General features: G+C 34.8%; 1 protein-coding gene across 1 annotated transcript in view; it reads left to right on the top strand.

Moving 5' to 3' along the window:
* Window positions 1-12,075, top strand: part of LOC118190330 (KICSTOR complex protein SZT2-like) — a 279,720-nt gene that overhangs the window by 94,069 nt on the left and 173,576 nt on the right. The window lies entirely within an intron of this gene.

Here is a 12,075-nt window from a genome sequence, read left to right as displayed (position 1 = left end):
TAAAACAATTGTACCTAAAAGTGACTAGTATCTCTTAGAAAATAAATAAGCAACAATGTTTAACTTAATTTGCAAATACTTTGCTATTTAATTTTGTTTTGGCCATCTAGAAACGTTTGTTTCCACATGTTGATCAGTGTTAAAATTTTAAATCATTTCTTTACTATATAATCTTGAATTCTTTTACATCTTAAACTGAAATGACTTTAGTTAATTTATTGTATAAATTGAAAATTTAATTCTAAAAGCAATATATGATATGTCTATAATTATCTTTTTGTGGCTTTTATTTTCGCAACCACTGGCCATAGACATATACTTCCAGTTACAAAACTATTTTAAATATGGCTGTTATAATAACTGTTATATATAACAAAATTCATGTTGGCACTTTTTAAACTAAAATATCCAATTAATTAAAATTTTAAATTCTAGTTTACTATAAAATCTTGCAGTTCATTAGTTACATTAAAACTTATCATGACATTTAGTTTTAAAGTTTTAAAATTAAAACTTATCGTGACATTTAATTTAACCCTTTCTTGACGGGTGTCCCTACGAACATCTCTCACAGCTGGACATCCCATCCACTCATCAGTAGAGATTGAATTCAAGGGACGGGTGATGCGTAAAAGCATTTTAAGCAGTGATGCTTTTTGTAGACCACTAGATGACACCCTATGTCCATTACTTTTGAAATGAACGCAGCTTTAGGTTCCTGAACTTCAATTTGTATACGTTCTGCCTGACATTGGTATTTTACTCATCAGCTGTTGTGAAAGTGGCAGGAAAGCATAATGAAAGCAGAGCTGGGCACTTTAAATTGCCATGTGCTAATATAAACATTCACATTTCTGATTTACAAGGTGAATCTGAACAAGTGGGCCAAACTTTAGGGGGTGATATAAGGGAGCTATATGAACAATATTTATCACAGAATGTATTGTCAGAACGCAAGCAGTGTGAAGAGTTAAAGGGTAGTTTTTCACTGTCACGTTTAAAGAATTAACACAAGAATGAGAGGAGATACTTCAGAAAACATTTTTAGCAAGAATGTAATTGATGTACATTCTCAAAGAAATTAAAAGACTTTCTACCAGCTGTAATGCATACATCACACCTGTGGAATAGGGACTGATCCACATTTTTGAAGACACCAGGCATTTACCAAGTACGACTGGCAACAATAGCAATCCTGACTACTAGATCCGTATTGGTTTCGGTGGAGAAATCATAGATTAGGCTTTACATACGGCCCCACAGGAAAAAGCCCAAACACAAGAGATCAGTTATGTTGGTGGCCAATCTATGGGACCACCTTGACCAATCCATCACCCTGGAAATTTTGTGGTTCATATAACCAACCGTCCTCTTGTTATCCACAGCAGAAAATGCCATTGGGTGCGAGAACTGATCCTCTTTGTACCATTCACAATGGCACCTAACTGCTCACTAGTTACGTACTGACCATACATTCTACGACGGATATTGCTCATTTAGCTGCCTTCTGTAACTCCCTGGTCCACTTGTTTAGATTCACTCTTATATATCTGATCCCTTTTTTATTATCCTTCCCACCCCCCCGTCTGTTATGTACAGTCTTTTAGGCTTACTATATAGGGTTCTGTTACATTTTGCATTGCCTTCAGATATATTTTGGGTTCTTCCCTTTTTATTTCGGAAAGGCCTCAAACCTAATTTTTTATGGTGTAAAGGCATTATTTATCAGAGGAAGAATACACTCGTATGGTAAATGAACCAAGTACTGACACAGATCAGAATGATGACTTATTTTCTAAAGTGTTTGGAAGTGATACTTATATAACGATTGTGATATGGACATTTTGTCTGTGACAGAGCTCAGTGAGTACCTGCCGTCAACTTCCTGTGAAAGTTGCCTCAAGGTTCAATTTGAACTCTTGTGCTTTAGGAATTGCATCCCCATGCATTTACTGGAACAGTTAGAATAAAGTCTACAGTAAATGCTAAAAAAATTGATTTTAAAAATATTTTCTTTGATGATAATCTGCTAAATTTGATTGTTGAAGAAACAAACAGTTTTCTCAAAACTCTAAAAAAAGTGCTTCATCAACTTCTAAGTCAGCCAAATTTTCAGGTAAATACTGGGAATATAAAAGTATTTTTTGCAATGATAATACTGATGGGCATTATCAAGAAGCCTAATTTTAAAATTTATTTTACTGCAAATGAAATATTTGCTATTTTCCAAGAGAGTTACACCTAGAGATACGTGCCGTAATATTTAAAAATTTCTGCATTTCACCTCAGACTAAAAAATAGCTAAAAAGTTGGGAAAACTAGGAGTAATCATAGAAAATCTAAAAAATAAATTTAAAAGCAACTATGGACTTGAGGAAAATATTTTCATCGATGAATCCCTTTTGCTTGAAAAGGATGTCTTGGCTTTTGACAGTGTGTCCCATTCTAAAGATTGTGTTATGAGATAAAAATATATAAGTTATGTGAATCAATTATCAGTTATGTATGCAATTAATTTACTGTGGAAAGGGCACAGAAATGTTAAGCAGCGACAGGTCTTACAAAGAAAGAGTAGTGAAAACATTCATGAGCAACATGTGAGAAAGGGTATAATTTATGTTTGGATCACTTCTTCAGTTCCCCATCAATTGCAGAATATTTGTATTCTGTGGAAACAAATGTTTCTGGAACAGTATTAAAAACATGAAAAAGAATGCCTGAAGACTTTCCAGGGGGAAAAAAAAACTAAAAAACGGGTGAATTGGATGTAATGCAGCAAAACAACATATGCATCATTGCCTTCAAAGAAAAAAAGACATGTTTATGCGAACAAGCATACATGGACTAGAAATGGCTAAGTCTGGCTGAAAAGAGAGAATTATTGAAGAAGACATTTTAAAACATACACGTACTATGGATTACAACAAAAACATGGTTAGTGTAGACATAGGAGATGCATATATGACATACTATTCATGTTTTCAAAAATCATTTAAATGATACAATTTTTTTTTTTTAATTGATGGGCATAACAATATTGAACTCACATTCTTTTTGACATGAAACATAGCATTAAAACTCTGTTTCTCCACTTTAAAACGAAAGTGATTGAACAAAATTTCGAGAACTTTATTATCAAGAAGAAAAGCAATTTGCTGTCAGATCTGTACCAGCATATATCTGATTATCTGGTAGGCATTTTTCTACCCTCTGTATGAACAAAAAGGGTGAAAAAACCCACAGATGCACAGTGTGCCTCAAATTGTGCAAAAGCAAAGAAAAAAGCAGCAGTCATATTATGCTTATAGATCATGGAATGCTGGACTTTGTGTTTCTCATGCTTCGAGATTTACTACACTCAGTCTTCATTTTAAATTTTGTTACTTCTTACAGTAAATAATCTTTATTGTGTTGTTTTATTAATTTTAAACCTTATTAATGAATTTTGTCAATTAAAACTTTTGAATAGCACTTCCAAAAATTATTTTACAAGATAAGCAATTTTTTAAATATATTTTCATATAAAATAAAGGAAAAAGATTACTAAATGCTAATTTTAACATATATAAGAGCTTAAGTAATAATCTCAAATGGTGTCAAAAATTATGATGCTAGAACTTAAACTTTCTTTGTGTTTTTTTTTCCCTTAAGTTAGCAATTCCAAACCCCGATCCTATGCGATGTCTGCCTTTGGCTCCATTCTGTCCCACACGAACGTCTTAAACAAAGGTGTGCCGTCATGAAAGGGTTAAATCATGTTTCTAAAAATTCAGGGATCTTAACAGAAATTGAAAATTGAAATATTTAAATTTGTGCTAAACTAAAAATGAAATAACAATTTTGGAATTTTTTTAATGTTAATATATTAAGTAAAAAGTTTTGATTAATGCAAACCTTTATGAAAAAGAGATCTTTTTTGAAGAATCTTATGTGATTTCATGTTCTAGAAAACAATGGCAGACTTCAGGAATTGGCATATAAACAAACACATAACATTACTTGCATAAATTAAAAATTGAAATTTTCTAATCCATTTAATTTTTTTCTAAGACAAGTATGATCGTAAAATATTGCATATGAATATTGTTAACATAGTTTTAGCACTTGAAAACTTGGGTACTACTTTGTATAAAAAAGATTTCATCGCAGCAGACGTAACAAATTTACAAATTAAAAAATGTTACACACTAGTAAATCACAAAGAAATACGCTGGTGGGCAATTGCTAAGGATGGATCACAAACGGCTATATAGCATGTAAAAAGTAAGTGTGATTGGATGCCAAGTGAAATAAAATAATACCAGAATACCAGGACATGACAAGAAAGATAATTTATTATGCTCTGAAATCTAGAATAGAAGGCTCTGAAAAGTGTTCAAGGAACAAAATGGTCATTTTGTGTTGAACACGTAAAAGTGATAAAAATGCAGTTAATGTTCATAGACATTCTTGCATAAGATGTCAGTAGGAGATATGTCGATGGATCTCATCATGGGGCACGATGGAAGATTCCAGGCGTTCTGTCATAATTTGCACAACATTATCCAGCAGCTGTTGGGTAATTTATCCAATTCCTCTGTCAGTGAACGGATGAGGGTGTCCTTGTTTATTGGTGGGCATTGTTGACCAGCAAGACTGTCACATTCTTGCCACTAGGTGGCGGGCATCTCTTCCTTTACTTTTGCTGTAATTAAGTTCCGAGAAGCAGTCGAGATTGGAACCGCTCGGAGGAGCGTAAAGACTCAGAGTTAAAAATGTACTGTCTTAAAATAATTATCACTTACCTTGTAAATAGTGTATATTAGCTTTTTATTTCAATAAATAATTAAAAGACAAGATGGCCTGCTAATTGTAATAGAAACTCTTACTGGAAAACGTGATTATTAGAAGCCTGGTGTCGAGAACACTGAAGATGCAGCAGGTAAGGAATTTTACATTAATTTTATTGTAAATAGAAGAACCTGATGCAACATTTTTATGGCGCCCGAACAGGGACGCCAGGTTTTTTGAAAAGTTCTAATAAAGTGAATTCAAAAGCTGAATATTAAAATTGAAGATTTTAATACTTGTTCTTGAAGTATTCAGCAGAAGAATAATTTTGTTTTCTAAGTAAGAGTTAAATATTTGTTTTTCATGAGACGTATATTTTTTGTGTAAGTGTTTGAATCTAAGAAAGATAATGGCTGAAGTAGATAAATTAAAAAAGAAAAGAAGTATCTTAAGAACTGCCGTTACAAAACTATTTAAGAAAATCGAAAGTGAATTAAATAAATCTGAATGTAGTATTAATGAGCTCGAAGAATTGTTAGAACAGTTTAATGCTAAAACCGAAACACTAGCTAATGCCGATGTAGAAGTTGAACCAATTCTGAGTGTAGATGGATTTGAAAATGAATTCGAAATTACAGAACAATATCGCGAGAAGATAACGTTATGGAAATTCAGGCTTAAGAAACGGATTAAGGAACTTAATCATGACTTAAATGCACCGAACATACAGCAAAATATAAAAGATACACCTAATGTTAAATTACCAAAACTTTCGATTCCCGTATTTTATGGGAACAGTAGTCAATGGCTTACTTTTTGGAATAGATTTGAGTCCTCAATACATAATAACGAATCATTGAACAAAATAGACAAATTTAATTACCTGAAAGCATATTTAGGAGGAACAGCTGCTAGCTGCGTTCAAGGACTTCCGTTATCGCCAAAGCATTATGATTCAGCAATTCAAATCTTACACGACCGTTTTGGAAGGAGAGACATTCTTATTAATGCGCACATGAATAATTTGCTGAATATTGAATCATTAAAAAATGCAAATGACATAAAAACATTTCGTAACTTGTATGATAAAGTACAAACGCAGATTAGATGTCTCGAAGCGTTAGATGTTGTATCGGAATCTTACAGCGCTTTGCTGTGTCCGATGATTTTGAAGTTATTGCCTTCAGAATTAACGTTTGAATTTCATAGAACACAAAATGTTGGCACCGATTATAACATAAAAGATTTAATGTCATTTTTACACGCAGAACTTTCATCCCGTGAACGCACGAGGTCAACGGTTTCGCAACAGCAAAAAGTATCCGATCGGCGACAGTCTTCTTCCCCCCCCTGCAACGAAAAGCGCATATGGTCTCTCAAATAGACATAATAAACCAAAGATTCCGACCGCTACAGATTTGTTTACAAAATCCGAATGCAGAGAGGAAAATATGAACTGCGTCTTCTGTAATCAATTTCACAAGACTTATGACTGTAGTTTCGTTTCCGGCTTATCATTACAAGAAAAAAGGGACATTTTAAAAAGAAAATGTGCTTGCTATAAATGCCTAAAATTACACCATTTGGCTCAAAACTGCAGAACAAAAATAACTTGTTCTATTTGTAAAAAACAACATGCAACTATTATGTGTAATAAACAAAATCCTTCTGTCGAGGTTTCGGAAATTAAAAAAGACGAACAGATAGAAAATAAAGTACTTTCAAATCAAGCAGGATGTTCAGAAGTATATTTGCAAACTTTAATTGTTCGCATATATGGAAGAGGGAATAACCAACTTGTTCGAGCGATAATTGACACCGGAAGTCAAAACTCATACATAAGCAGGTATGCAGCAGAAAGGTTACAATTAAGAAGCTTAGGTGAACAAAGTGTAACCCACGGACTTTTTGGTGGCATAGAAGTTTCGGAAAAACATAAACGTTATAGAATAAAATTGGGTAGCGTAGATAAACGGTATAATTGCGAAATCAATGTATTGGATGAAAGAAAAATATGTTCTTCGGTCCCTAAAATCAAAAATATACACTGGATTGGGGAACTTAGAAGAAGAGGAATTTACGTCAGTGATGTTTTTGAAAATGGAAATTGCAGATTATTCCAGGAGAACCCCCAAGAGATTCATTTGTTGTTAGGGGCAGATGTTGCTGCAAATTTATTTACAGGTAAAATCGAAGTTCTTCCTTGGGGAAGATTAGTTGCTGTAAGTACAAGACTTGGGTGGACAGTCATGGGGAAAGCGAACACTGACAATTATGAAATAGAAAATTCCTTTTCCACGCTTTCGTTATATTTACATATTTCTGATGCCACGTTGTCAGAACTGTGGAGGCTTGATGTTATCGGAATAACAGATCCAGTTACAAAAAAGGCTAGAGAGGAAAGGGATTTGCAAGCAAAATTGCAATTCGAAAATTCTGTATCTCTAAACGAAGAAGGGCGTTATGAAGTCGCACTTCCGTGGGCGGAGAATCATGTACCACTCTCCACTCACAAGGATTTAGCGTTGAAACGTCTACAATCTACCACCCAGAAACTTTTATCTCAAAATTTATTTTCTTCATACAATGCAGTTTTTAATGACTGGTGTAACTTAGGAGTGATCGAAGAAGTTAAAGAAAATATTGCGGTTGACTTTGGACATTATTTACCGCATAGACCGGTGATCAAAGAAAATAGCTCAACACCAATTCGACCGGTGTTTGATGCGTCTGCGAGGAAACAATCGTCTCCTTCTCTAAATCAGTGTTTGGAGTGTGGACCAAATTTGATAGAACTAATTCCATCTCTTTTGTTGAGATTTCGGGAAGGCAAGTTTGCTGTTATAGCAGACATTGAAAAGGCTTTCTTACAGATCAGTGTAAGGCCTCAAGATAGAGACTGGCTTCGGTTTTTCTGGTGGAATGATGTGGAAGAAAGGAAAACGAAAATATTTCGTCATACTAGGGTAGTATTTGGGGTTAAGAGTAGTCCTTTCCTTTTGGCAGCTGTTATAGAATTCCATCTACAAAAGTACGTGAAAAATTCTTCATATGATACGGAGATAATAGCTAAACTCTTGCGTAGCTTCTACGTAGATAACGTTGTTGCCAGTTTTGACAAAGAATCCGAGATGATTCAGTTCATCGAAAAATCTCGAGAAATAATGAATGAAGGAAAGTTTAATCTTCGAGGTTGGTTACATAATGAAGATAACCTGAAACAGGAAACTATTTCACCCGTATTGGGTCTGTTATGGAACTGTCAGAAAGATAATTTAACTTTGAATCTGAATTGGCTAGAAGATTTTGAAATGGGTATAATAACGAAGAGAACAATTCTCGCTGTAACACACAAAATATTTGATCCTATTGGTATTGTGAGTCCTGTTCTCTTGTATCCTAAAATATTGTTGCAGAACCTATGGAAAACAGGAATTTCTTGGGATACTGAAGTCGACGAGAGTACAAAACAAAATTTTGTGAATTGGTATAAAAGCCTTTTTCTCTTAAAAGAAATATCCCTCCTACGTTGGATACATTCCAGCAAGGACAATAGGAAGTTCTGCAGCATTCACACATTCTGTGATGTCAGTAGTAATGCGTATGCTGCTGCAGTTTTCTTGAGAACTGTGACGAATTCTGGAGTTGAAGTTCATCTGTTGGCATCGAAGTCTAGAGTAGCTCCCGTAAAATCTATTACGATCCCTCGTCTGGAATTGATAGCTGCCACGATAGGTGCCAGACTATGCTCTTCTGTTTTAAATGGTTTGCAATGGCAAAATATGGAAATGCATTTTTGGACGGATTCTACAACAGTTTTGACATGGATTCAAAGGGAAGAGATTGTCTGGGCTGTCTTTGTGGAAAACAGAGTCAGGGAGATTAGGAAACTGACGGATCCAAAAACGTGGAAACATATTGCTGGAACAAAAAATCCAGCTGACCTCCCATCAAGAGGTTGCACCGCTAAACAACTTTTAGTAGTTAGATGGTGGGAGGGCCCCGACTGGCTGAAGAAAAATCAGGAAGAATGGCCTAGACAAAGGGAAATACCGGACATGGAAATAGTGAATTCAGAAAAAAGGAAATCAGTCATTTCTGCACTAAATACGCAAAGGGTAGAACATTTTTTTGAGAAATATTCATCTTACCATAAAATGTTAAGAATAACTGCTTGGATATGCAAATTTATCAACAACTGCAGAAGACCAGATTCTAAACAATCAGGAGAACTCACAGTCCCAGAAATAGAAACTGTAGAAAAGAAAATATGCAAGATAATACAAATAGAAGCATTTGGCAAAGAACTTAAAGTTAGCAACCTTTGTACCTTTTTTGACTCAGATGGCCTTATTCGGTTAAAGACCAAGATTACTAGAAGAGAGGAAGAAGAAAATTTTCTCTGTCCAATTGTATTGCCCTCAAATCATAACTTAGTTCATAGGTTAATTTTAGATTACCATTTGCGACTATCCCACGCTGGTGTGCAATTCGTACTAGCCAATATTCGACAGAAATTCTGGGTCCTGAGAGGAAGAAAAACAGTACGTAAAGTTCTTATGAAGTGTGTTCGCTGTAGAAGATATAGCGCAAAGAATATAGAGACTGTTCCAGCACCTCTTCCTGAAGATCGAGTTAGAGATGCTCTGGTGTTTGAAGTGACCGGAGTCGATGCAGCCGGTCCTCTTTATTTAAGAAAAGGAAAAAAGGCATGGATCTTGCTCTTTACTTGTGCGGTCTATCGGGCGATACATCTTGAACTGATAGAAAGTTTATCAACAAATGCGTTCATCTTGGGATTAAGGAGATTTATTGCCAGAAGAGGTCGTCCAGGTATTATTTACAGCGACAATGGTACTAATTTCGTTGGAACTGAAAATCTGTTAATATCGATAGATTGGAAAGAAATAGAATGTCATTCAACTAGTATGAGAATACAGTGGAAGTTTAATCCCCCAACTGCTTCATGGTGGGGCGGTTGGTGGGAGAGGTTGGTACAAACAGTCAAGAAGATGTTGAGAAATGTTCTCGGCAAGTCCTGTGTCTCTTACGAGGAAATGTTGACTATACTTTGTGATATCAAATCAGTGATTAACTCAAGACCCCTTACGTACCTTTCAGAAGATCCAAATGATCTTACGACGGTACTAACTCCTTCAATGTTTCTACAAGATGTGCACGACGTCGGAGTGCCTGACTTAGACTACCTGGATACCATTAATCTGACAAAAAGATACAAGTTCTTGCAGAACTTAAGAGAACATTTCCGCAAAAGATTTCGTGATGAATATTTAGCTATCCTAGTGCAAAATGATGATCTTATCATCATGATCAGAATCTTATGCATTGAAAAGAATTTGATGAAAACGAACAATGAAACATCCATGAAAACAAATTTATCACTTTATCACCGACAGCACACCGAACATGCGAATGCTAGGCAGTGGAACATCATGAATGTAGCGTTGGCCAAATTTAGCTTTAGTAAGAAGAGCAACGTATGGTCATTGATCATGATCCTAGCATATACAATGACACTACATGTAGGATACTAGTCCCTTTCCTGTATGTTTGCCAAAGTCACATCAGTTGTTGTTCACAATCAGAAAAGAGACTGAACTTACTTTTATATGAGAATAGTACACAAGCCCAGTTATCTTCTCTCCAACTGCGATGCTAGTGACACCATCAAAATGGTCAGAGTGGTGATATGTAGGCAATGGAATGCACACGATGGAAGTATAGTCCGCCTTGATGCAAATGTCTGGCTACAGTTTTTCAGAAGATTTGCTTGCCAGTAGCAGGAAGTAACTGATTTGCTACCCCAGTAGCTGTGCTACGACAGTTTTGTTTTGTTGATAGTACTATGTACTTATCTTCTGCAGGTGTCATACTGTGAACCAAACCTCCTCCATGACTTTTGCTACACATTCCATTTGTTAAAAATGATTTCCGAAACCTTGAAACAACACTTTAGCTGACGTCAAATTCATAAAGCAACATCTGTTACTTTTTCATCCTTTTTCAATCTTGCCAGTAATACAGACATACGAAAAATCATCTAAGTGATATCGGGAAGACATACTGAAAATCCTCAATTAATTCTCTCCTGTTAAGTTTTACTTTTGAACAACAATGGTGAATACACATCTGATCCGTATCTCTTATCAGTGCTATCATGTGACTGTTTCACCTGTTATGATGAACAACTAAGGGATTCCAAAATTTGCATACACACAACACGTCTTACTGTAACCCACACTTATATTAATTTACACATTTTCCTGCCTTCTATTTTTGTGGTTGCTATCGCTGCTTACTCACATCTGCCTTTAGCAATTTCCGCCAGTGTGTCACTGAATGGGAGAAAATATAGGTCAGCCTTGAATTGTCATTCTGCTGTATTTTTCAATTAACCTTCTTAAGAAAAGTGATAAGGGTTAATTTTTAGAATACTTTGTAATTATTTTTCTCCAAGTGAAAAGTGTTAGCAAAAATATTCATCAGGCAATGCAGTATGTTTTCAAAATAATTATCTGCAACCTATGATATTGCTAAATATTATTCATATGGTAACCCAGGTATTTATGTGGCACACATCTGTTTGTTTGCACTTTTGAAATTCCAATGTTATTTTTCTAATTAGTGTTTCTTTTTGCATTATGTTGTATTTGTTTTTCTTGTAATGAATCATAATGGGAGTGTGGAGTCTGCTGTCTAATAAAAAGAAAGTGTATTTTTTCAAAAATATTCCATTTTTCCACACAATAAAGAATGCAAAAATTCGCTCTCTGAAGCTGTGCTTCAAAAGTGACCAAATTTTATAGAAAAGCAATGTGAAAAAGTGCAAGTAATGTGTTAGACTATAAATCTATTGATGTAAAAGTACCAGTATCTTATTTACATCTGGTATTCGCTTTATTTATTGTTTTCTGATGTGTAGTGCCAAACTTGTGTATGGTTCCAAGTTTGTACAGTTCTCTGGGGTTTTTTTCACTGTGTACATGGGAAAATCAACAATGAAAAAAAAAAAAAAAAAATGAAAGATTATTTCTTGAAAAAGGTAACACTTGTTATTGATAATTCTTCTTGAAATTTTATGGATGATTACCCTTTTGTGAAATTTTTAGCAGGCCACCATTCATGATTCTATGCTATATGTGCTAGTTTGGTGGAGAAATTGTCACTAATAAGTTTGCAGTTGCTGTCCAAAGTTGGGAATGAATTTATGATTTTTTGGTGGAGGTGTGGATGATCAGAAAGTACTCTTTTTTAGCCCTGAAAAATTCCCAAACTTTGAAATTA

The sequence above is a fragment of the Stegodyphus dumicola genome, chromosome 6 (assembly GCF_044657685.1).
Source record: "Stegodyphus dumicola isolate Sdum_Otavi_A_Nest chromosome 6, ASM4465768v1".
Lineage (NCBI taxonomy): Eukaryota > Metazoa > Arthropoda > Arachnida > Araneae > Eresidae > Stegodyphus > Stegodyphus dumicola.
This window is presented reverse-complemented; position numbering and strand designations above follow the sequence as displayed.